Genomic DNA, 23,623 nt, shown 5'->3' with positions numbered 1-23,623 from the left:
GATAGAATATACCGGGGGAAGAAATGATTCCAATTCCATGGTGGAGATGTGTGCCACCATGGATGAACTACGCTATCAAAATCAAACCCTATAGGACAATGTTTTCAATATACAACAATGTCAGCAAGAGACCAATCCACTAGAAGAGATGAAAGTGTTGGATCTCCAGCCCCTCTTAGACAAAATATGGGAAGCGCCTATCCCTTAAGGATTAAAGTCTCCCTCTTTTTCCAAGTTTGATGGGTGAAATGACCCTTATGAGCATGTCACCTCCATCAATACTCAAATGGCTATCATCAGCGCGCCTGACTCCCTGATTGTAAGTTGTTATCTGGAACCTTCAGGGCTGCCGCCTTGGGATGGTTTTCGTGTCGTGAAAAATACAGATTTGCCACCAGACTTTATTTATTCCAAAGGAAAAGGAAAATAATGATAAAACCCTAAAAGCATGGTCGTCGCAACCAAGAGCGGATTCAGGAGTCGGTTATGCAAGGGGAATATATTAACACCCCTCACATCTGTTGTACTCAACGAGAACCATTATGCTTGTTCTTTGTGCGTATGGATGTTGTTATCTAATTGTTACTTGCTGTTGGTTAATGGAGAAAAAATAAGTATTAAATTATTGTGCTTTCCAAGGATTCGATCCTTTGTGCCTATGTATCCTCATCGTGCAATAAGGGAGTCAGGGCTCCGTAATTTCGAGTACAAAACAGAGTGTGTGTTATTTGATTTTAGTATATGATGTTAACGTTCGAGTTCTAACAGTTAACCTTGCTTGTATGCTAGTGCATGAGAGGCTTAAGTGTTTGTTTGTTTGAGGTAGAATGGATGTGCCTAGATCACATTCTAACAATTAAAATTTTTACTTGTATGCTCGCGCATGAGAGGTTTAAGCGTTGTTCATACCATGGTAGAACGGAAGTAATATGTATTTTGAGAAAAGGTTTTGGATTCCCTAAGGCGTAAAATTGAATTTGATTATTTGTGGTTAATTTTAGACTTGGAGACAAGTATCATACCACAAGCTAGGTACGACTGACAATCTGAAAACTTGGAAGTTGAGAGGACAATTGCATCCTAATCCCTCTTTTTCATCCAAAGAGTTTTTGTTTATGTAATGAGTTTGGAAAGTTTAATCATTGGTACTTAGAGGGAGTTGAGAGGACAATGGCATCCTAACCACTCCTTTTCACTCTCAGAGCAACAGATTGCACTCGTTTTATTGTTAAGTGTTTTGAATGGAAGTCAAGTATCTGGCCACAAGGTAGGTACAACTGACAATCCAAGTACTTGAGTGTTATGCTCAAGTATGTGCACCCCACTTTTGTATTTTAGTTTATTGTGAAAATGTTTTGAAAAGGAACTTGATGTTGGATCAAGTGATTGAAATTTATTTGTTTATGAAAGGCGTGTGAGAAGAATAGGATAGAGATAGAGATAGAAGTGTGAGAATGGAATGGAATGGATGATAAGATACTTGACGTTGGATCAAGCACTCACATTGCTTTGAAGTGGGTTTGATTTGGAAAAAAGATATTTTATATCGTTTAATTTTATCTTGTTAGTTAACATGCAATGTAAAACAATAAAGGAAAGATAAATCCTAAGCTATTACATGTTCATAGGAATTGGGGATACTTTACCCACATTGGGAGGATGACACAAATCAATACATGAAATGGGAAAAAGTTCACATACAAGTTTACAAACCAATACCATGCCTAAAACAATCAAGTGGCCATGGTGATCCTTAAGCACAATCATACAATACAAATGAGGAATGCAACAAGTATGCACATTAAAAACTAGGTCTAAAGATATATATGATCAAAGTACAAAAACAAAGGTGAATGGAATTAAAAGGGACAAAGGGATCAAAATGCAACATACATCAAATGGTCTCCAATAAAAAAGAATGGAATTCTAATGGACAATTAAATGTAAAGTTTATCACAAAGTTAATTGGGAGATAGAATACAAGACATGAAATGCTATCATGGTAGATCATGGAATTTAGAAATGAGTCAATGAATTTCAACCTAATCCATAACCTAGGCTAATCATATTATTAATCATGTTATTTAAAAGGTAATTAAAATGATGACTAGAGGAGGAGAAATCAATTAACCTAATGGATATACTAAACAAGTTAATTCTAATTATTTCTATGTCAAAAATGTTAAAATGTATCAAAACACTTAGTAAAAAATATGTAAAATATGCCGAAAGAAGAATAACAAACAAAATAAAAAGAAGCACAAAATAGGGGGGAGGGGGTACGAATTAAAATAAAGTGTGTGAAAATGAAAAGGATGCAAGGCCCATGTATGAGGCCCATATGTTTTCTGCCTTGAGATAGAGTGAGGTTCATGGCTATTGTGGGGGTGCAAAACTGAAAATAGCATGGGCCTGGGGTAAGATTTGGCCCAATGCACATGTGATGGAAGATAATTGTAATGTTCAGATCAACTTTGAACTAAATAAAATGTGTGTTGAAGCAATAAAACACCTCACATGAAAACTATCTCCTCCACCACACCGGAGGTCGCCTCCGACGGCGGAAGAGAGCTAATCCATGAAACCATAACATCATCAGATTTGTATTATGATGCTCTCTCCATATCCCATACACATTTTAACTAATTCAAAGCCTAAGACCTAAACCGAGTCTATATCGTCCGAGAACCCTAGGTACAAATTGATAAATTAAATGAAAAACTCGGGGAAGTAGAGCTTATGCTGTTAGAGATGATGAACATGACGATGAAATTCCGGTGAGATTCTCTTGCTCCGAGCTTCTTTCTTACTTTTTTGAATTCGATTCTTCTTCTTCTCCTTCTCTTCTTGATTTTCTGTTGATGTGTTCTTGTGAATTCTGATTGAGTTGATTGAATTGATATCGAAAGTGAGGTTATGAATTGACGAATGGGGTAATGAGAGTGATGAAGATAGAATTCCATGATGAATGAATCAGTGATAATGAATTTGGTTAAACTGGAATATTAGAGGGAGTCTGAAGTTGATGAATAAATTGATGAATGATCAGTGATCGGAAGTGATCAATGGCCCGGGTGGATGAATGAATGGAATTTCGTGATGAAGAATGATGATGAACTTGGTGAATTTTTAGGAAATGGAATATGAGAGAGAGAGAGAGTGATTGTTGAGGAGTGATGATGAATTTTATAGGTGGTTCGAGTTAGTTGAAGGGTGGTTGGAGTTTGTTAGGTTAACTAAAGTTAGTTATCTTTCTGTTAGGAGTTGGTGCAAAATGTGGTTAGCTATTTGGTTTTGTTGCTTTCGATTTCAGTTAGGAGTGAGTTAGAGAGAGCCTTTTGTGTTAGTGACTGTTAGACAAAGGTTAAGTCTATTTTTGTTATGAATGCATAAGCTGAAAATGCTGCAGTTAGTTGGATTTCTCATTCAGTTAGTTGCAAGGTTAGTTTGTTGGACTGTTATGGTTGTTTTTGGACGTGTTTGATGAATTGCTCGATTATGTTAATATGTGATGTATGGACTGCTGATGCTAGGTGATGTATTGTTATGTTTGTGAATGCATTGCCTGTTGTGATATGTTGTTGTTTGGTGAAAGGTAGGTCATGGGCTGTTATGCCATGGTTTGCAAGGTTTTGTACATGATGGTCATACTGATGTTGAAGCATTGTAACTGGTTTTGTACTATTGTTGGAAAGTTATGGACTACTTCTGATGATGTTTAGCTTTACCATTGCTTAACTGAATGTTATGATAGGGCTGTTTGGATTGTTGTATGCATTGTTGTTGATTTTGCACTACTGCTAATTTGATGTGTTATGTATGAAATGTTAGATGATATGCTAGTATGTGTTTGCTATAGATGAGTTAATGCTTGATGTTGGTTTGTTTTACATTACATTGGAATTCCTTGTAATGAACATGATTGTGATATGCAATGTGGCTATGGCTTGCTTGAATTTTCTATGCTTGAAATGTTTGGCAGTGAAATGTATTGGTTTGGTTGGTTTAGTAGGGTATGCAAAAGCGTAATGATGGAACAAAGCCGGAACAAAGATGACTTGTACTTGAAGGAAATGGTGAAGGAAAAATCAAAAGGACATGTGGAAATTTGAAGATTCAAGCAACAAATATGACTCGGTGGAGAAGCAATGCAAGAAATATGGTTTAGGACAGTCAAAATTGGTTAGTTGACTTTGGTCAACTGATTGACCAAAAGTCAACCGTTGACCAAAAATCAACTTTAGATGGAAAAATGCATTTTTGTGTGAAATGATTTGTAATGTAATGACTTTGATGTATTGTTATTAATTTTGTAATAACAATGAATTTGTATGCAAAATGAGCTTGGATTTGAATGCACATGGATTTTGAAATCAAAGTGGACTTTGAATGAATCATGAAATGAATTTTGAATGAAAATGAATTTGAATAACACATGACTTAATGGAATGAATGAAATACACCTTGAAGTGAAATATGTGCTGCAATACCCTTAGACCAAATGAATCATGCCATGCCATGAATTGAATTAAGTGAATCTTGTAATGCCATTGAACTAGACTTGAACCAATGAACATCAATCAAGCAAAAGATCATGAACATGTAAAACTTCGAATGAACCTTACTCAAGGAATTAGGTGAAGGAGAATTGCGGTCCAAAACGCAGCGGAAATTAAAATTTTCTCCTTTAGAGATCCTTACGAATGGTCATGATCAGTGATAGAATATTTACCTCTTGTGACGATTGAAACCTTTGGTGCAGATCTCTTGTGACGATCAAAACCTTTGATGCAGATCCACGAAGCGATCACGAACGTTGAACGATGACAACGTCTCTACTTAGTCCACACGAACGGATTCCTTCAATCTCAGTGCTAGCTGGTACGAATGAAGGCTTTGAGTGAGAGAGAGAGAGAGAGAAAACGAAAATAATGCAACTGCAATGAATGCTTCTGCACAAGGGTTCAATTTATAGAACCACTTGTGTAGGCTTCAAGCTAAAAAGCCCACTTAAGTGTATTTTGGCCCATATCTTATAATATGCCCAAAATCACTTAAGCTCATGGTACCTTACCATATTTCGTATTCTACTTAAGTACACCGTACCTTTACGATGTTCTACAATTCACTTAAGGGCACCGTACCTTACGGTGTTCCTTAGTTACTCTATCTCTCATCAATCCGTCCTTTGTGTGTGACCCTGTAGGTTTTCGCGACATTGACAATTATATTAAATCATGTATTTAACATAATAAACAGGGAGCGGTATCTAGCAACACATCACTGCTACCCAAGACACGAAAATGTCATGTGATCTGACAATTCCTTCGGTGATAATACTTATGTGTATAATTACCCTTTTGCCCTTATGTCTATATTGAACATAAGGTATAAACCGTGTCACCCTTGTCCAGTTCAATATTGGGCCCATAGACATTTATCCTGTTACGCAGGATGGGCAAATTCCATCTAGGACACTCATGTCCCTCAACATGCTTTGTGGAGTACCCATCAACTGTCTTTATGGTTATCCAGTTACGAATAACGTTGGATCAGCAATAAAGCACTCGACTCTACATCTAGGATCCATAGTGGTTTCAGGTCGAAGAGTGGTATACACTATTATCACCATGAGAATAACTTATGACACTTTGCATAACTTTCTATATAGTATTCTCATAGCGGGTCAATCCGGTATAAATATTACTCCTAATATTCATACCTATGTTTAAGACTTGATAACACTTTATCCATGATCCATGAGATGTGATCATCAGTCTACAAACATAATAGTCTTAATGCTTTAATGTTATCCCACTTCACACTAAAGCTCGACTACGGATACTTTAAGAATAGTTTCCTTATGTTTAATGTGCGCTCATGATTAAGTCAGACTTAATACATTAAACGGACTATCTATTCCAAGGACTTTATTAAACAAACGTAATAAAGAAAAAGTCTTTTGTTATTAATAAATAATTTGATACAAGTACCAAAAGTATTGGCCTCTAGGGCTTACACCAACAATCTCCCACTAGCACTAGAGCCAATCAGGCATACCCTTAATACCCATAGATCTAGTATGACCATCATGCTTCTGCTGCGCAAGAGGCTTTGTCAGTGGGTCAACAATATTGTCAAGTGTAGGTACTCTGCATATTTTCACATCTCCTCTATCTATTATCTCTCGAATGAGATGATAACGCCTAAGTATGTGTTTGGATCGTTGGTGAGATCTAGGCTCCTTGGCTTGTGCGATAGCACCATTGTTATCACAGTAGAGACCAATGGGATCCACAATGCTAGGAACTATGCCAAGTTCACTAATGAACTTTTTGATCCAAACAACTTCCTTTGCTGCACTTGAGGCAGCAATATACTCGGCCTCAGTTGTAGAATCAGCAACTGTATCTTGCTTTGAACTTTTCCAGCTCACAGCGCCACCGTTTAAGCAAAACACATAACCAGATTGCGATCTAAAGTCATCCTTATCTGTCTGGAAGCTAGCATCGGTGTATCCAATTACAACCAACTCTTCCTGACCTCGATATATCAAGAATGAGTCCTTAGTCCTTCTTAAATACTTAAGGATATTCTTGACAGCTACCCAGTGAGCATCATCAGGATCAAATTGGTACCTACTCGTTGCACTTAAAGCATACGAGACATCTGGTCGAGTACATAGCATGGGATACATGATAGATCCTATTGCAGATGCATATGGAATCTTATTCATGCGATCCCTTTCTTCCTTAGTTAAAGGGGATTGTGTTTTTGATAGACACAGGCCATGTTGCATAGGTATGAATCCTTTCTTGGAATCATGCATATTAAAGTGTCTCAACACTTTGTCTATGTATGTACTCTGACTTAGGCCAAGCAGTTTTTGTGATCTATCTCTATAGATTCTGATTCCTAATATATAGGCTGCTTCACCTAGGTCCTTCATAGAAAAGCATTTCCCCAACCAAGACTTTACTTGTTGTAGGGTAGGGATATCGTTTCCAATGAGTAATATGTCATCTACATATAATACCAGGAAAACGATCATGCTCCCACTAACCTTCTTGTAGACACAAGGCTCATTTTCGTTCTTGATGAATCCATATTGTTTTACTGTTTCATCAAAACGAAGATTCCAGCTTCTGGAAGCTTGCTTCAATCCATAGATTGATCTTTGTAACTTACATATCTTTTGGGCTTCCTCTGGTATGTCAAATCCTTCAGGCTGTGTCATGTACACATCCTCAAGAAGATTTCCATTAAGGAATGCAGTTTTGACATCCATCTGCCATATTTCATAATCATGATATGCAGCGATAGCAAGTAAAATTCGAACAGATTTAAGCATTGCAACTGGTGAGAAGGTTTCATCATAGTCAATCCCATGAATTTGTTTATATCCTTTTGCAAACAGTCTTGCCTTATAGGTATGTACCTTACCATCTATGCCAGTCTTCTTTTGAAGACCCACTTGCATCCTATAGGGTTAACTCCTACAGGAGGCTCTACCAAGGTCCAAACTTAGTTTGTGTACATGGAATCCATTTCAGATTTCATGGCTTCTAGCCATTTCTCAGACTCGGGACCAGTTATGGCCTCTTGGTAGGTCACAAGCTCATCTTGATCCATGAGTAATACATCACCTTGATCAGTTATGAGATATCCATATCTCTCAGGTAGTTGACGTATCCTGCTTGACCTACGATGGTCTTGTTCTACTTGAGCAGGTTGCTCTTCCACAACTTCTTGTGTTTCCTGCTCTAATTCCTCCATAGGTGTATCTATGCTTTGTGATTCTTGAATTTCTTCAAGCTCTACTTTCCTCCCACTGGTTCCTTTGGAATTAAAATCCTTTTCTAGGAAAACTCCAGTTCGAGCGACAAACACTTTGCCCTGTAGAAGTAATACCCTCTTGTTTCTTTAGGATACCCCACAAATAAGCATTTGTCAGATTTGGGCTCAAGCTTAGTTGAAATTTGTCGTTTCACATAAACCTCGCTGTCATACGGTGAACTGGGCCTTATTGGATTTGTAATCGCAATGTCGCGGTTAGCAAGAGTCGCCACCGACTTTTCTTTTATCCCATAAGGAAAGGCGGAAAAGAACAGGAAAGACCTTAATTTAGATTCTTAGGTTCGGGAGGTACTTTATACAAAGGGAAGGGGTAAGCACCCTTTGTATCCATGGTTATCCATGGGCTCTTAATTGCTCAATCATTTATGTTTTTTTTAGTTTGAAAAAGGTGGTTGAAAAGTGTATAAAAAGGTTTTGAAAACGAGAATTTAACCTTGTAATGATTCTTGCATGAATGTATACAAAGTGGTTATCTCGTATAGTTTTTTTTGAAAGTAGTTTAGAAAAATATAACTCGGCAATGATCCTAGTACGGATGTATGCTAAGTGGTGATTTTCTAAAAAGGATGTTTGAAAGGTGTGAGGTGTGAAAAGCATTTTTTTGTTATGAATGAGCAATTAAGGTTATACCTGTCCGAGGTCTTTCTGGGCATTTCCCATCCTTATGAGGGTAAAACTGTCCTTACTATTGAGAAGTAAGTAGTTTTATCCTGGGGATGTAGAAGGGTCATCGTAGGGTCATCGATAGGTCATTGAAGGCAACAGTTGTGAGGATACCTTAGCATTCGAAGGGACTGTCATCATTTAACCGTAGGCTATACCGAAGGGTCATCGAGGGACAAAATGGTATTTTCGAAGGCAACGTCCGAGGGACTATGATGATTTTACCGAAGGGTCTTTGCTAAGGATATCCCCATATTCGCGGGACATGACCGTATTACGTAATCGTGGGGTAATAAAGAGAGGTCCGATATCATTTATTTAAAGTCCATGTTTTAAGTTCATTAGGTAATCATAGTGATACCGCACTAAATCGATACATTAAAATCAACACATTAAGGATCACTACATTAACATTAATTAGGCAATCAATATGAATCTTCACATTAAAGTGAAATAATTTAGAATCCCTCTCCTTGAAGGCTTCCCATGCATAAAGCGGAGTACCTAGCCGGCTATTTCTTCGGAAGTATGTTAGCCCTTACACCATGAACACACGGATTAAAGCATCGAGGTAAAATACAATTGGAAATTGCACCATAAAATAAACATCACAGCCAGGAATTTAAGCCAAAGAACGCAGAGTCATTATTAGGTAAACATGAAATGGGCAGCAAAAAGGCAAAGCAGCCCCTGGCCCGGTCGCCTCTGCTTCGCCTAGCGAAGGCTCAGCGAAGGCTCGCTGCGGGCTCGCCTAGCGATGAGCTAGCGAGCGGCCACGGGTTTGAAATTTGAGAACATTATGACCTCAACCTGCAGCATGGCTTATGGCATCCAACACATAATTATATGGTTCAGTTTCACAATATTCAAACACATTTAAATTCTCATGCAAGACTTCAAAATGTTTATGAATTCAATTATAATATCCTCCACAAATTAAGAACATGAAGTGGTACCATATGCCAAGTGAGAGTACAAAACGATATCACATGCAAATTAAGACACTAAAGTGGTACCACATGCAAAATAAGGACACAAAGTGATAATCATATGCCAATTAAGAAACTAAAGCGATAATAGTGAGGCAAACCTGTTTGCAAATCGAGTTGCAACCTTGGATTGGCGAGCCGGATTGAGTTGGGCGACGGTAGCTTCGGAGCGAGCAAGCGGCCTTCAGGGTTTCCGCCTTCTGAACTCTTTGGACCAGCAGGGTTTCGGTGCTAGGGTTTTCTCGGGATCTCTGTGTGAGTGTCTCCGGGTGAGTGAGTCCGTCTCTGTGTGTTCTTTTTCGTGGCAGTGGAGCATGTATTTATAGTAGTGGTAATGGTGACCTAATGGGCTTAAAATGAGGTCCAAAAATCTCAAACTTTCACAAACTTCGCTAGGCGAAGGAATTGCTCGCCTAGCGAGCAAACTAGGTCTGGGCTTTTTCCTGGATCCAACGCTTCGCTGGGCGAGTGGCATGATGCAATGTTCGCTAGGCGAAGGAGCTGCTCGCCTAGCGAGCCAGCTGTTTTGGGCCGCCTGTGGATTGGGCCTGTTGTGAGTGGGCTTTTGTCCATTTGATACCAGTGCCTTGCAGAACAAGTCAGAGGGTCTTGGAAAATGTTTGGTAATGCCAACGGGCAAATTTTGGGGTATGACAGCTGCCCCTGTTCAATATTCTCGAACCGAGAGAGTAGAATGGCATGTGCCGTTCGTGGTCTGGAGGTGAAAGATTATTGAACACTTAGAATGCCCCAAAAATTTGCACTTGTCCATTTGTCTTGACGGAGATGGGCTTAAAGATGCCATCCAAGAAACTTGCTGAGGAGATTTCCAGATTGTGTCGTACGTTAGACGATATCTAGAGACATGGGTGTCACACCGGGTCATACATCAGACCGTATAATGAACCCTCCATTATGCTGTTGACTTCGCTGGGGAGTCAGAGTATGCTATACTGCTGGGGATAAGGGATCAGAATGGATCATACGTTAGACCGTGTCTGAATACCAGAGTGAGTTGTTCATTAGGCAGATGACTTTGCTGGGGATGAAAGATCAGAATGGATCGTACGCTAGATCGTATCTGAGTTGCAGAATGAGCCGTACGTTAGGCTGAAGCTGGTGAAAAGGGAGTAGTCGTATACTAGACTACCATTCAGGAATGTACCTGTCCGAAGGTAGCACCTGAGAAAGGGAGTAGCCGTATACTCGACTACCATTCAGGAATGTACCTGTCCGAAGGTAGCACCTGAGAAAGGGAGTAGCCGTATACTCGACTACCATTCAGGAATGTACCTGTCCGAAGGTAGCACCTGAGAAAGGGAGTAGCCGTATACTCGACTACCATTCAGGAATGTACCTGTCCGAAGGTAGCACCTGAGAAAGGGAGTAGCCGTATACTCGACTACCATTCAGGAATGTACCTGTCCGAAGGTAGCACCTGAGAAAGGGAGTAGCCGTATACTAGACTACCATTCAGGAATGTACCTGTCCGAAGGTAGCACCTGAGAAAGGGAGTAGCCGTATACTAGACTACCATTCAGGAATGTACCTGTCCGAAGGTAGCACCTGAGAAAGGGAGTAGCCGTATACTAGACTACCATTCAGGAATGTACCTGTCCGAAGGTAGCACCTGAGAAAGGGAGTAGCCGTATACTAGACTACCATTCAGGAATGTACCTGTCCGAAGGTAGCACCTGAGAAAAGGGTATCCAAAGGGGTCGTACGTTAGACCATATTGGAGTTGTTGAGAGTCAGAATGGATCGTACGTTAGACCGTATCTGAGTTGAAAGAGTCATATGCTGGGCCGAATCAGAATGAACCGTACGTTAGGCTGTATCTGATAATATTGGTGTATGCTGTATTTGCAATGAACATTTGGGATGGGCTTATAGATGCCATCGTTAGGAGGATGTCAGAATGGATGTTGATGAGGATGTCCGTCTGAATGGACCTTTGTTTTGACTATGTCAGGAGGATAATTAGCCTGAAAAATGAGGTTAGCTTCATGCCATGTCATGATGCATGAGATGTTTTATGCTTGCGAACCTGGTATGCCTGTATATGTTATGAAATGATGTAAAGTGTATGATGCGGAATGAAGTAAATGTGAGCGTTGTATGCAGGTATGTAGTATGAAATGATGTAATGAATGCATTAGGCGTCTGAAACATTCTTCCAGGGGACACTACTGGGGAGATAGATCTCAGTCTGCTGGTCGGAGACATTAGTATTGATGGCCCTTCCTTAGCTGGGGATTTGAGTTCTGTCCAACGGGGCCTGGCTGGGGATAGAAGGGATGACCTTTCGGTAGGGCGGTGCCGACCTCTTCTGGGGAATAATTAGCGTTGCCGGGGAATCGAATTAGTAACAGCCTCCTTGGAAAGCGTGGTTAGACCTTCTCCTCGATCCTGAAGTCGTGTAGTAATTGCTATTGCTATTTTAGGCATGCATTTTTGTAAACATTGGTCATATTCAAGTGCATAAGTCAATTCAAATTAAATCAATGGACGTTTACGCAAACAAAACAGAAAAGGTAAAAACAAAAGCATCTTTTTGGAACTGAAATTGTATTGATGTTGAAAGAGGGCCTATAAACAGGCAATTTATGTACAAGGAGACAGAAATCCTAGTAAGAGGAAATTGTCAAGAAAAAGAGAAAGCTATGCAGAAGAAGTCCTATTAATTTAAATTCCAATACTGTCATCATGTCTTCAAGCATCTTATCTCCTGCTGTCGGATAAAGGTGATTGGCTTGTTCAGTCCCTTGAACTTGGTTGAAGCTGACAGAGAACGGGACATAGTCATACGTTTTAATCCCTAATTTTTGCCCGGACCGCCTTTTCAGGTTTTCAGTCCACCAGGATACCCATTTTTGCCCAAGCCGCCTTTTCAGGTTTTCGACTTGCCGGGTGTACATTTTTATATGTTTATCCCTAGTTTTTGCCCGAACCCTTTTGGTTCGCCGGGATGCCCTTACTTTTGCCAAGGTACGTCGACCTAGCGGGTCTCTGTTATGCGTAGTATTTTTTAACTATGTCCGCGTTCACAGGATGCGGGAAGTCTTCGCCATCCATTGTAGCAAGTATCATGGCTCCACCAGAGAATACCTTCTTAACCACAAATGGCCCTTCGTATGTGGGAGTCCACTTGCCTCTGGGGTCCCCTTGTGGTAGAGTGATACGCTTGATCACCAAGTCGCCTACCTGATACACCTGTCTCTTGACTCTTTTGTTAAATGCTTGGGTCATGCGCTTCTGATATATCTGCCCGTGACAAACAGCCGCAAGTCTCTTCTCATCAATCAATTTATCTGATCGAGTCGAGTCTGAATCCATTCATCTTCATCTAAGCCCGCCTCTTTCATGATTCTTAGAGAGGGAATCTGGACTTCCACTGGTAAAACAGCTTCCGTTCCATAGACTAAAGAGAAAGGAGTTGCCCCTGTCGAAGTGCGTACTGAAGTGCGATAACCATGGAGAGCAAACGGTAACATCTCATGCCAGTCTTTGTATGTTACTGTCATCTTTTGTATGATCTTCTTGATGTTCTTATTAGCAGCCTCTACGGCGCCATTCATCTTTGGCCGGTACGGGGAAGAGTTATGGTGTTTAATTTTGAACTGCGTGCAGAGTTCAGTAATCATCTTGTTGTTCAAATTAGTACCATTGTCAGTGATAATCCTTTCAGGGATGCCATACCGACAAATAAGACTACTCTTGATGAACCGGGCCACCACATTCTTGGTGACAGAAGCGAATGAGGCTGCCTCTACCCACTTCGTAAAGTAATCAATAGCGACGAGGATGAAGCGATGTCCATTAGAAGCCGTAGGTTTAATTTCTCCAATCATATCGATGCCCCACATTGCAAATGGCCAAGGTGCTGTTAACACGTTCAATGGAGCAGGGGGCATATGTACTTTGTCCGCATAGATCTGGCACTTGTGACAGGTTCTGGAGTGCTGGTGGCAATCAGTTTCCATGGTGGACCAATAATACCCTGATCTCAGAATCTTCTTGGCCATTGTATGTCCATTAGAATGAGTCCCAAAAGTACCATCATGCATGTCTTCCATAATCCTTTCTGCTTCCTTTCTATCCACACAGCGAAGCAGAGTCGAGTCATGATTACGTTTGTATAACACTCCATTACTCAGAAAGAATTTAGCGGAGAACTTCCTCAGGAATTTCCTGTCCTTAATGGATGCCCCTTCAGGGTATTCCTGAGCTTCTAAATATCTTCTTACGTCGTGGAACCAAGGTTTCTCCTGTACCTCCTCAGTGTTAAGTCCATAACAGTATGCTGGTTCATCTAACCGTCCAATGGTAATCATGGGAGCTTCACCGTCCCATCTGACTTTGAACATAGATGACATGGTAGCTAATGCGTCTGCCAACTGATTCTCCTCTCGTGGAATATGTTCAAATGCTATTTCTTCAAAGTATGGGATTAATGTCATCACCTGCTCTCGATAAGGGATGAGATTTGGATGTTTAGTATCCCATTCCCCTTTGATCTGACTGATTACCAAGGCCGAATCTCCGTACACACTCAAAAACTTGATTCGCCAATCTATAGCAGCTTTGAGTCCAAAAATACACGCTTCATACTCAGCCATATTGTTGGTACAATGAAAACATAGTCTAGCAGTGAGAGGCGTATGGTAACCTCCAGGAGAAATGAGTACAACCCCAACACCATGGCCCAATGCATTAGAAGATCCATCAAAGACCATAGTCCATCGGGATCCCCATTCGGGTCCTTCATCTGGTTTAGGTTTTTCATTATCAGCAACAACCATGACATCCTCATCTGGGAACTCAAAATTCATAGATTGGTAATCATCCACCGCTTGATGAGCCAAATGATCAGCCAGCACGCTTCCTTTGATTGCTTTCTGGGTAGTGTACTGGATATCGTACTCTGTTAAGATCATCTGCCATCTCGCTATTCTTCCGGAGAGGGCAGGCTTCTCGAACATGTATTTGATGGGATCCATCCTAGAAATCAACAAAGTGGTATGATTCAACATATACTGTCTTAGTCGGCGAGCAGCCCAGGCCAAAGCACAGCAAGTTCTCTCGAGCAGTGAGTATCTTGTTTCACAGTCGGTAAACTTTTTGCTCAGGTAGTATATGGCATGCTCTTTTCGACCAGACTCGTCATGTTGCCCCAATACGCACCCCATTGAATTTTCTAACACGGTCAAATACATGATTAGAGGTCTTCCTTCAACTGGTGGTATCAGAATCGGAGGTTCCTGGAGGTAGTTCTTGATTTTGTCAAAAGCTTCTTGGCATTCGTCATTCCATATCATTTCTTGATTTTTCCTCAGCAATTTGAAGATGGGTTTGCAGGTAGCGGTCAAGTGGGAGATAAATCGAGCAATGTAGTTCAAGCGTCCCAAGAAACCTCTGACTTCTTTCTCCGTACGGGGAACTGGCATTTCTTGAATAGCCCTCACTTTAGCCGGGTCAACCTCAATTCCTTTACCACTGACAATAAAGCCTAAGAGTTTACCGGATCTCACTCCAAAAGTGCATTTGTTCGGATTCAATCTCAACTTGTACTTCTTCAGCCTCTCGAACAGTTTGTATAAATGATCGAGATGCTCTTCTTCAGTATGAGATCTAGCTATCATGTCATCCACATATACTTCTATCTCATGATGAATCATGTCATGGAACAAAACCACCATAGCACGCTGGTATGTTGCCCCGGCGTTCTTTAGACCGAACGACATTACTCTGTAACAGAAAGTGCCCCATTGCGTCACAAACGTAGTTTTCTCCATGTCCTCAGGTGCCATCTTAATCTGATTATAACCCGAGAATCCATCCATGAATGAGAATACTTTGTGTTGAGCGGTGTTATCTACCAGAACATCAATGTGCGGGAGCGGAAAGTCATCTTTGGGACTCGCTTTATTCAAATCTCTGTAATCTACGCACATTCGCACCTTACCATCTTTCTTTGGCACTGGCACCACATTAGCAACCCATTGAGGATAAGAAGTAATAGCTAAGAAACCGGCATTGAATTGTTTCATAACCTCGGCTTTGATTTTCTCAGACATTTCAGGACGCATGCGGCGAACCTTTTGCTTGACGGGACGACAGTCTTCCTTCATGGGCAGACGATGCACTACTATGTCAGTATCCAATCCGGGCATGTCTTCATAAGACTAGGCGAAAACCTCTACATAGTCATGTAACATCCGAATCAATCTTTCTTTGACACTGTTTTCCAATCCTGCTCCTATTCTGACTTCTTTTCTGTCTACCTCAGTACCCAGATTTACAATTTCGAGGGACTCTTCATGCGGCTGTATAGTCCTTTCCTCTTGCAGTAACAGTCTGGCAAGCTCTCCAGGGACTTCACAATCTTCCTCACTTCCATCTTCGGCTTGGTAGATTGGATTTTCAAAGTCATAATGAACAGTAGCGGAATTATTATCAATAGGATCCAGAGTGGAGACGGATCTGCAATTTGTTACGTGAGTGTGTGTAAGAAAGCATAGCTTGTTTGAAAGACGACAGGAAAAATAAAGAGCGCAATATTTGAATGCGAAAAAGTCCATTGATTTATTGAATATGAATATGCTTATGAAATGACAAAACCCTTAACAAATTAGCTATTGTGCCCCGGGCGTAGACACAATGCCTTAAGAAGTTCAATTGAAAAATTAAAATTTGCAATACTAAATGGATAATAACAATTACTCCTGACTAAAGGAGATCGGGATAGTGTCTTCAGCCCTCCAATTATTGAGTCCGTCGCCAATTGTTGGGTAGATCCAGCTATCCAGGTCGCAATCACTGTCAGCATCCTCTACAGCATTGATTTGATCTTTGACCATCTTTTCAGAGCTAAATCCCAGACCAGATTTATCAGACTTGTAGGGTATGTTGATCAGTTGACCCCAGCCAGTACAGCCACCATCTTCAACCACAGCTTGAGCGTCCTTCAGGGAAACCATGGCAGGAGAAGCTCGAATAACCTCAGGCACAAGGGAAGTCGGCTTAAGGACAGGATTGGGCGGAGGAACCACTTCAAATGACTGAGACGGAGTCTCGAAGAATTCACCATCCATCTCGACATATCTGAAGGTATGCACACTACTGACAATGTATTCTTCTTCCCCACACACAGTGACAATCTTTCCCTCTATTGGATATCTCAGCTTTTGATGGAGAGACGAAGCTACAGCACCTGCCCCATGAATCCAGGGGCGTCCCAGCAAGCAGGAATAGGCGGGGCGAATGTTCATTACATGAAAGGTAGTGTTGAAGACTTGAGGTCCTATCTTGATAGGGAGAACAACTTCACCGTGGACAACACTCTTTGCACCATCGTAAGCACGCACCACAATGTCACTAGGCTTCAATTCAATGCCTTTACAGTCAAGTTTATCGAGCACGACTTTCGGTAGCACATTCAAGGAAGAGCCATTATCGATCAACACATGAGCCAAAGTGATTCCCTTACACTCAATAGAAATATGCAGGGCCTTATTGTGGTTCTTTCCTGCTGGTGTCAGGTCAGCATTGGAAAAACCTAGGCCGTCGTCAACAGTCAGGTTAGCAACATAGTTTTCGAACTGATCGACGGAGGTCTCTTGAGGTACATGAGCAGTCTTCAAGAATCTTATCAAGGCATGGGCATGAGATTCAGAGGATAACAACAAGGACAACATCGAGATTTTAGACGGGGTATGCCCCAACTGTTCTACCACATCAAAATCACTCTTGCGGATGATTTTCAGCACTTCTTCCATTTCTCGTTTGGCAACGTCTTCAGTAGTAGCTTTGATCGGTGTCTCTGACTGAGAAGGGTTGACTGGTTCCTTTCCTCGGTTTTCGGGAACCGGAGGTGAGATCTCTGGAGAGAAGATCCTTCCGCTTCGAGTAACTTTACTAGTCCCAACAATGTCATTAGGATTAGCAGGATCACCAACTTGCTTTACGCCATGGACATAAACATCACCTCCATAATTCCACGGAATAGCTTTGCTTGAGGAATATGGGATCGGGCCAGGTGCAGTAATGATCAGGGGAGCTACTCTGGGCTCAGCAATAATCTTCACAGGTATTCTGGGAGCAGTAATCTTCACTGGAACCTTGGACCTTGCAATCACAGATACTTCTTCAACAGGGTTTTCCGTCTTAGAAACCCTTTCAAAGAGAATTGTACGATCGTCCATCAGCTGTTGAATACCATTCCTCAACTTCAGACAGTCCTCGGGCCGGAGTATGCAGAGATTGCAATCTTCAGTACAACCTGGAAATAAACCAGCTCGCAATAAATTCCTCTTTATGATCGGGAGAGGAGATGTTAAGTCCGCTATAGTAGTGATGAGAGAATCGTCATCGAGAGCATTAACAGCCTTGTCATGATTAGGCATAGGAGCAGTGATGACATTAGGAGTCTCCGGAGGCTCGAACTCAATTTCCCCCGCGTCGATCATGTCCTGAATTTTATTCTTTAACAGCCAACAATCGTTTGTATCATGTCCGGGGCTATCGGAGTGATATGCACACCTGGCATTGGGATTATAACGAGGCGAAGCAGTGTTGACATTTGCAGGAGGACCTCTGAGAGTGATTAAATTTACCTTCAGCATGCTTTGCAGTGCTTGTGCTAAAGTCATATTGAGCTTGGTAAACTGCCTTCTTGGTCTGTCTTGTCTTTGCTGGAAGTTTTGAGCTGGCGGGGCTGCGATTGTCACTGCTCCAACGGCATGGTCACCATTTTTCTTACTATGATTCTTTTGACCATAAACAGCGTTCGATTCATTCTTCCCATGGTAGGACTTTTTACCGCTTGTAGAAGTAGCCGCCTGTAACTTTCCACTTCGAATGCCGCTCTCCACCCGTTCACCTGTCAGTATAAGTTCAGTGAAACCTGATGAAGAACTCCCCAGTAGGTGGCTGTAGAATGGGCCAGTCAGGGTACCCATGAACAGGTCTACTAATTCTCGGTCAGTCATAGGGGGTTTGACTCTGCCAGCCAAATCTCTCCATTTCTGAGCATACTCTTTGAAGCTTTCTTTAGATCCCATAGCCATATTCTGCAACTGTAGCCGAGTAGGCGCTAATTTAGAATTGTACTGGTACTGCTTATAGAAAGCTGTTGCTAAATCAGTCCAGGTGCGGATGTCAGAGCTCTCGAGCTGATAATACCATTCCAACTGGGTGCCAGACAGACTTTCTTGGAAGAAATGGATCCACAGTTTCTTATCAGTGGTATGCGGCTGAATCTTTCTCACATAAGCCCTTAGATGCATCTGAGGACAAGACGCACCATCATACTTAGTGAAAGTGGGGATTTTGAATTTGCGGGGAATGGTCACATCGGAGACCAGACCCAGACTTTCGAAATCCAGACCAGGTGTCTTCTGACCCTCCATGGCTAGCATGCGTTCCTCCAGCAATTTATACTTATCATCTCTCGGAGAGTACTGTTCATTTTCATACTCTTCATCGTCATCCTCAGGGTTAGAGAAATCAACATTCTCCTCCTCTGAATCATTCTCCGCACCCTCTTCTGGACCATTCGGGATTCCAAATTTGATTCCCGTAGCCTGTCCTTTACGCCTTCTGCCCGGGTTAATGAAGCTCACAACTTTCTTGTCCTTCTTCTTTTCGGCCAAAAGAGCCTTCAGTTCTTCCTGCCCCTTGGATAAACTTAGCATCATCTCCTTGAATTGAGCATTCTGAGTCTGGAGATCTTTGACAGTCTGTTCGAGATCCATTTTTCTGTTTAAGAGGCAGACCGTGAGAATATGGTCCTTTGGAATACCTGTTATGCAATGTTATGTTATGCGATGCAATGCATGAAATGTTTTCAAGGACTTTTGGGAATTTAACTTTGCGTAAGTTGCCAACAAGAGAGAAATGTTTATTGCTAATGTTTTCAATGTTCATTACAAAAGGAATAATGATAAAATACAATGAAAGTTCAAGTCTCCCAGGGGCGACTTCTTTTTGGGCGAAGATATGCATTGAGTCTTCGTTCCTCATTAAGCTGACTGGTGAGCTCTAGTACTTTCTTCCTTTCTGCATTGAACTGAGCTTCGAAAGTATCTCTCTCCTCTCTCAACTGGGTCCAGGATCTTTTCAATTCCTCAACATCAGTAGGCCTATCTGGATAAGGAATGGTCTGGGAAGTACCTCCTTCGACCTCTGATTCAACAATCAATAGTCCGACTGCAAGATATGGCATGACAAGTTCGCGAGCTCTGGCGCGTACCCATCTGAGATAAGGCTCCATAGGAATAGAATTTTTCTTTCCTAAATTGCTTCTTTTCACCATGCCCCAAGCTCGTACAAACCTTTGGCTGAGACCTTGAGAGTCATTGTCATAGTCAAACATTATACCTTGAACAATCATTTCATGCGGACCATCCCTTCGAGCATACCCAAACTGACGTAGGGCTAAGGCAGGATTATAAGTAATACCTCCTCTTATCCCCATGAGGGGTACATTAGGGAATTCTCCACAACGGTCGATGATGATAACATTTTCTCTGAGGTTAGAACACCAACGGATGTCTAAATGGGAGAGTGCCATTATCCTTTGGGACCATTTCAGATTTTGATCATTCTTCAAGATTGATTGAGGAAGGTGCGAAATAAACCACCTAGACAACAAAGGTACGCAGCACATGAGAGTCCCTTGCTTCTTCATAGTACGAGTGTGAAGGGAATGCAAGACATCTCCAAGCAAGGTAGGCACAGGGTTATGAGTGAGGAATATCTTAATAGCATTCACATCTATGAATTGGTCCGGATTAGGGAATAGCACCAAACCATAGATTAGCAATGCTAAAACATCTTCAAAAGCATGGACATTCATAACTTTTAGGAATTCTCGGGCCTTACTTATCAGAAATTTGGCCAGTAAACCTTTAATTCCACTTCTTGTTACCCAATTAGTTTCAATGTCGGACTTTGTCATGTGTAAAGCTGCGGCAACTTCTTCGGCCTTTGGCATCTTTTCTAAACCGCTGAAGGGTACTTGATCGAGGATAGGTATCCCAAGCAGCTTGGAAAACTCTTCCAATGTGGGTACCAACTGATAATCTGGGAAAGTGAAGCAATGATGCTTAGGATCGAAGAACTGGAATAGGACTCTCATCATATCTTCTTTGAAACCAGTGGTAACCAAATTGAGGAGATGACCATGTTTCTTGTTGAACTGAGCATGATCGGGGAGTTCTGACACCAAATCCTTGAGTTGAGGAGAGATTGCTACAAGATTGATCCGGATAGTCTTCCTGGAAGCCATAACCTGTTCAACAGAGCAAAGCTAAATTCCTAAGTCCTTGAAATGGTTAGTATGATGATGTTATGATGTTATGATGTTATGATGTTATGCAAGCACAAGCATGTCACACAACAATTATTCCTAGGTTTTAAGGCTTGCATGAGTTCCATAGGTAAGTACCCTCCCCACTGAAGTTTGGTTGGTTCAACCTGTCCTAGAATAGTAACCGGGTTCTAGAAGGATCTCAGATCATCGACCTTTCTTTAGGTCCACTTCAGTGCAACACCAAGTGGTTGACCGAAGCTTCCCTAAAGTCCAATCTCAAAGAGTGTAGTATCGAGTATCAACCAACCTCAGTCGGAACCAAAGCCAGTTATCTCACTACTTTCTAATGGCTAGGATGAGTCAATTAGGGTTCTAAAGGTCTGGTTAATGCTTTGATGACACCACGCGGAAGCCAAATTTTTCCTCAAATAACATGAGGACCATCAGGACAACCAAAGTGTCACATTAACCGTAGCTATCATTTTGACCATTCCAGTATACGCCGGATAGTCGCGATGACCTATTGCTACTTACCTAAGGTACACTAGATCCGGGTGTAGGATCTTTCACTCAAAGCCCCCTTAAAAGAAGGAATAATAAAACATAAATGATTTTTTTTTAAGATGGACCTCTCTTTGTAGTCCCCAGCAGAGTCGCCAGTTCTGTCATACGGTGAACTGGGCCTTATTGGATTTGTAATCGCAATGTCGCGGTTAGCAAGAGTCGCCACCGACTTTTCTTTTATCCCATAAGGAAAGGCGGAAAAGAACAGGAAAGACCTTAATTTAGATTCTTAGGTTCGGGAGGTACTTTATACAAAGGGAAGGGGTAAGCACCCTTTGTATCCATGGTTATCCATGGGCTCTTAATTGCTCAATCATTTATGTTTTTTTTAGTTTGAAAAAGGTGGTTGAAAAGTGTATAAAAAGGTTTTGAAAACGAGAATTTAACCTTGTAATGATTCTTGCATGAATGTATACAAAGTGGTTATCTCGTATAGTTTTTTTTGAAAGTAGTTTAGAAAAATATAACTCGGCAATGATCCTAGTACGGATGTATGCTAAGTGGTGATTTTCTAAAAAGGATGTTTGAAAGGTGTGAGGTGTGAAAAGCATTTTTTTGTTATGAATGAGCAATTAAGGTTATACCTGTCCGAGGTCTTTCTGGGCATTTCCATCCTTATGAGGGTAAAACTGTCCTTACTATTGAGAAGTAAGTAGTTTTATCCTGGGGATGTAGAAGGGTCATCGTAGGGTCATCGATAGGTCATTGAAGGCAACAGTTGTGAGGATACCTTAGCATTCGAAGGGACTGTCATCATTTAACCGTAGGCTATACCGAAGGGTCATCGAGGGACAAAATGGTATTTTCGAAGGCAACGTCCGAGGGACTATGATGATTTTACCGAAGGGTCTTTGCTAAGGATATCCCCATATTCGCGGGACATGACCGTATTACGTAATCGTGGGGTAATAAAGAGAGGTCCGATATCATTTATTTAAAGTCCATGTTTTAAGTTCATTAGGTAATCATAGTGATACCGCACTAAATCGATACATTAAAATCAACACATTAAGGATCACTACATTAACATTAATTAGGCAATCAATATGAATCTTCACATTAAAGTGAAATAATTTAGAATCCCTCTCCTTGAAGGCTTCCCATGCATAAAGCGGAGTACCTAGCCGGCTATTTCTTCGGAAGTATGTTAGCCCTTACACCATGAACACACGGATTAAAGCATCGAGGTAAAATACAATTGAAATTGCACCATAAAATAAACATCACAGCCAGGAATTTAAGCCAAAGAACGCAGAGTCATTATTAGGTAAACATGAAATGGGCAGCAAAAAGGCAAAGCAGCCCCTGGCCCGGTCGCCTCTGCTTCGCCTAGCGAAGGCTCAGCGAAGGCTCGCTGCGGGCTCGCCTAGCGATGAGCTAGCGAGCGGCCACGGGTTTGAAATTTGAGAACATTATGACCTCAACCTGCAGCATGGCTTATGGCATCCAACACATAATTATATGGTTCAGTTTCACAATATTCAAACACATTTAAATTCTCATGCAAGACTTCAAATGTTTATGAATTCAATTATAATATCCTTCACAAATTAAGAACATGAAGTGGTACCATATGCCAAGTGAGAGTACAAAACGATATCACATGCAAATTAAGACACTAAAGTGGTACCACATGCAAAATAAGGACACAAAGTGATAATCATATGCCAATTAAGAAACTAAAGCGATAATAGTGAGGCAAACCTGTTTGCAAATCGAGTTGCAACCTTGGATTGGCGAGCCGGATTGAGTTGGGCGACGGTAGCTTCGGAGCGAGTAAGCGGCCTTCAGGGTTTCCGCCTTCTGAACTCTTTGGACCAGCAGGGTTTCGGTGCTAGGGTTTTCTCGGGATCTCTGTGTGAGTGTCTCCGGGTGAGTGAGTCCGTCTCTCTGTGTTCTTTTTCGTGGCAGTGGAGCATGTATTTATAGTAGTGGTAATGGTGACCTAATGGGCTTAAAATGAGGTCCAAAAATCTCAAACTTTCACAAACTTCGCTAGGCGAAGGAATTGCTCGCCTAGCGAGCAAACTAGGTCTGGGCTTTTTCCTGGATCCAACGCTTCGCTGGGCGAGTGGCATGATGCAATGTTCGCTAGGCGAAGGAGCTGCTCGCCTAGCGAGCCAGCTGTTTTGGGCCGCCTGTGGATTGGGCCTGTTGTGAGTGGGCTTTTGTCCATTTGATACCAGTGCCTTGCAGAACAAGTCAGAGGGTCTTGGAAAATGTTTGGTAATGCCAA

The 23,623-nt window shown here is 41.5% G+C and overlaps 1 long non-coding RNA gene across 1 annotated transcript; it reads left to right on the top strand.

The window, feature by feature from the left end:
- The first annotated feature begins 2,475 nt into the window (after window positions 1-2,475).
- Window positions 2,476-4,355, top strand: LOC127075983 (uncharacterized). The gene is made up of 2 exons (XR_007786733.1): window positions 2,476-2,777; window positions 4,010-4,355. It is a non-coding gene; the product is annotated as an uncharacterized LOC127075983 (long non-coding RNA).
- The last annotated feature ends 19,268 nt before the right edge of the window (window positions 4,356-23,623 follow it).

The sequence above is a fragment of the Lathyrus oleraceus genome, chromosome 4, assembly GCF_024323335.1.
Source record: "Lathyrus oleraceus cultivar Zhongwan6 chromosome 4, CAAS_Psat_ZW6_1.0, whole genome shotgun sequence".
Taxonomy (NCBI): domain Eukaryota; kingdom Viridiplantae; phylum Streptophyta; class Magnoliopsida; order Fabales; family Fabaceae; genus Lathyrus; species Lathyrus oleraceus.
The sequence above is the reverse complement of the archived record's forward strand: the minus strand, read 5'-3'. Positions and strand labels throughout refer to the sequence as shown.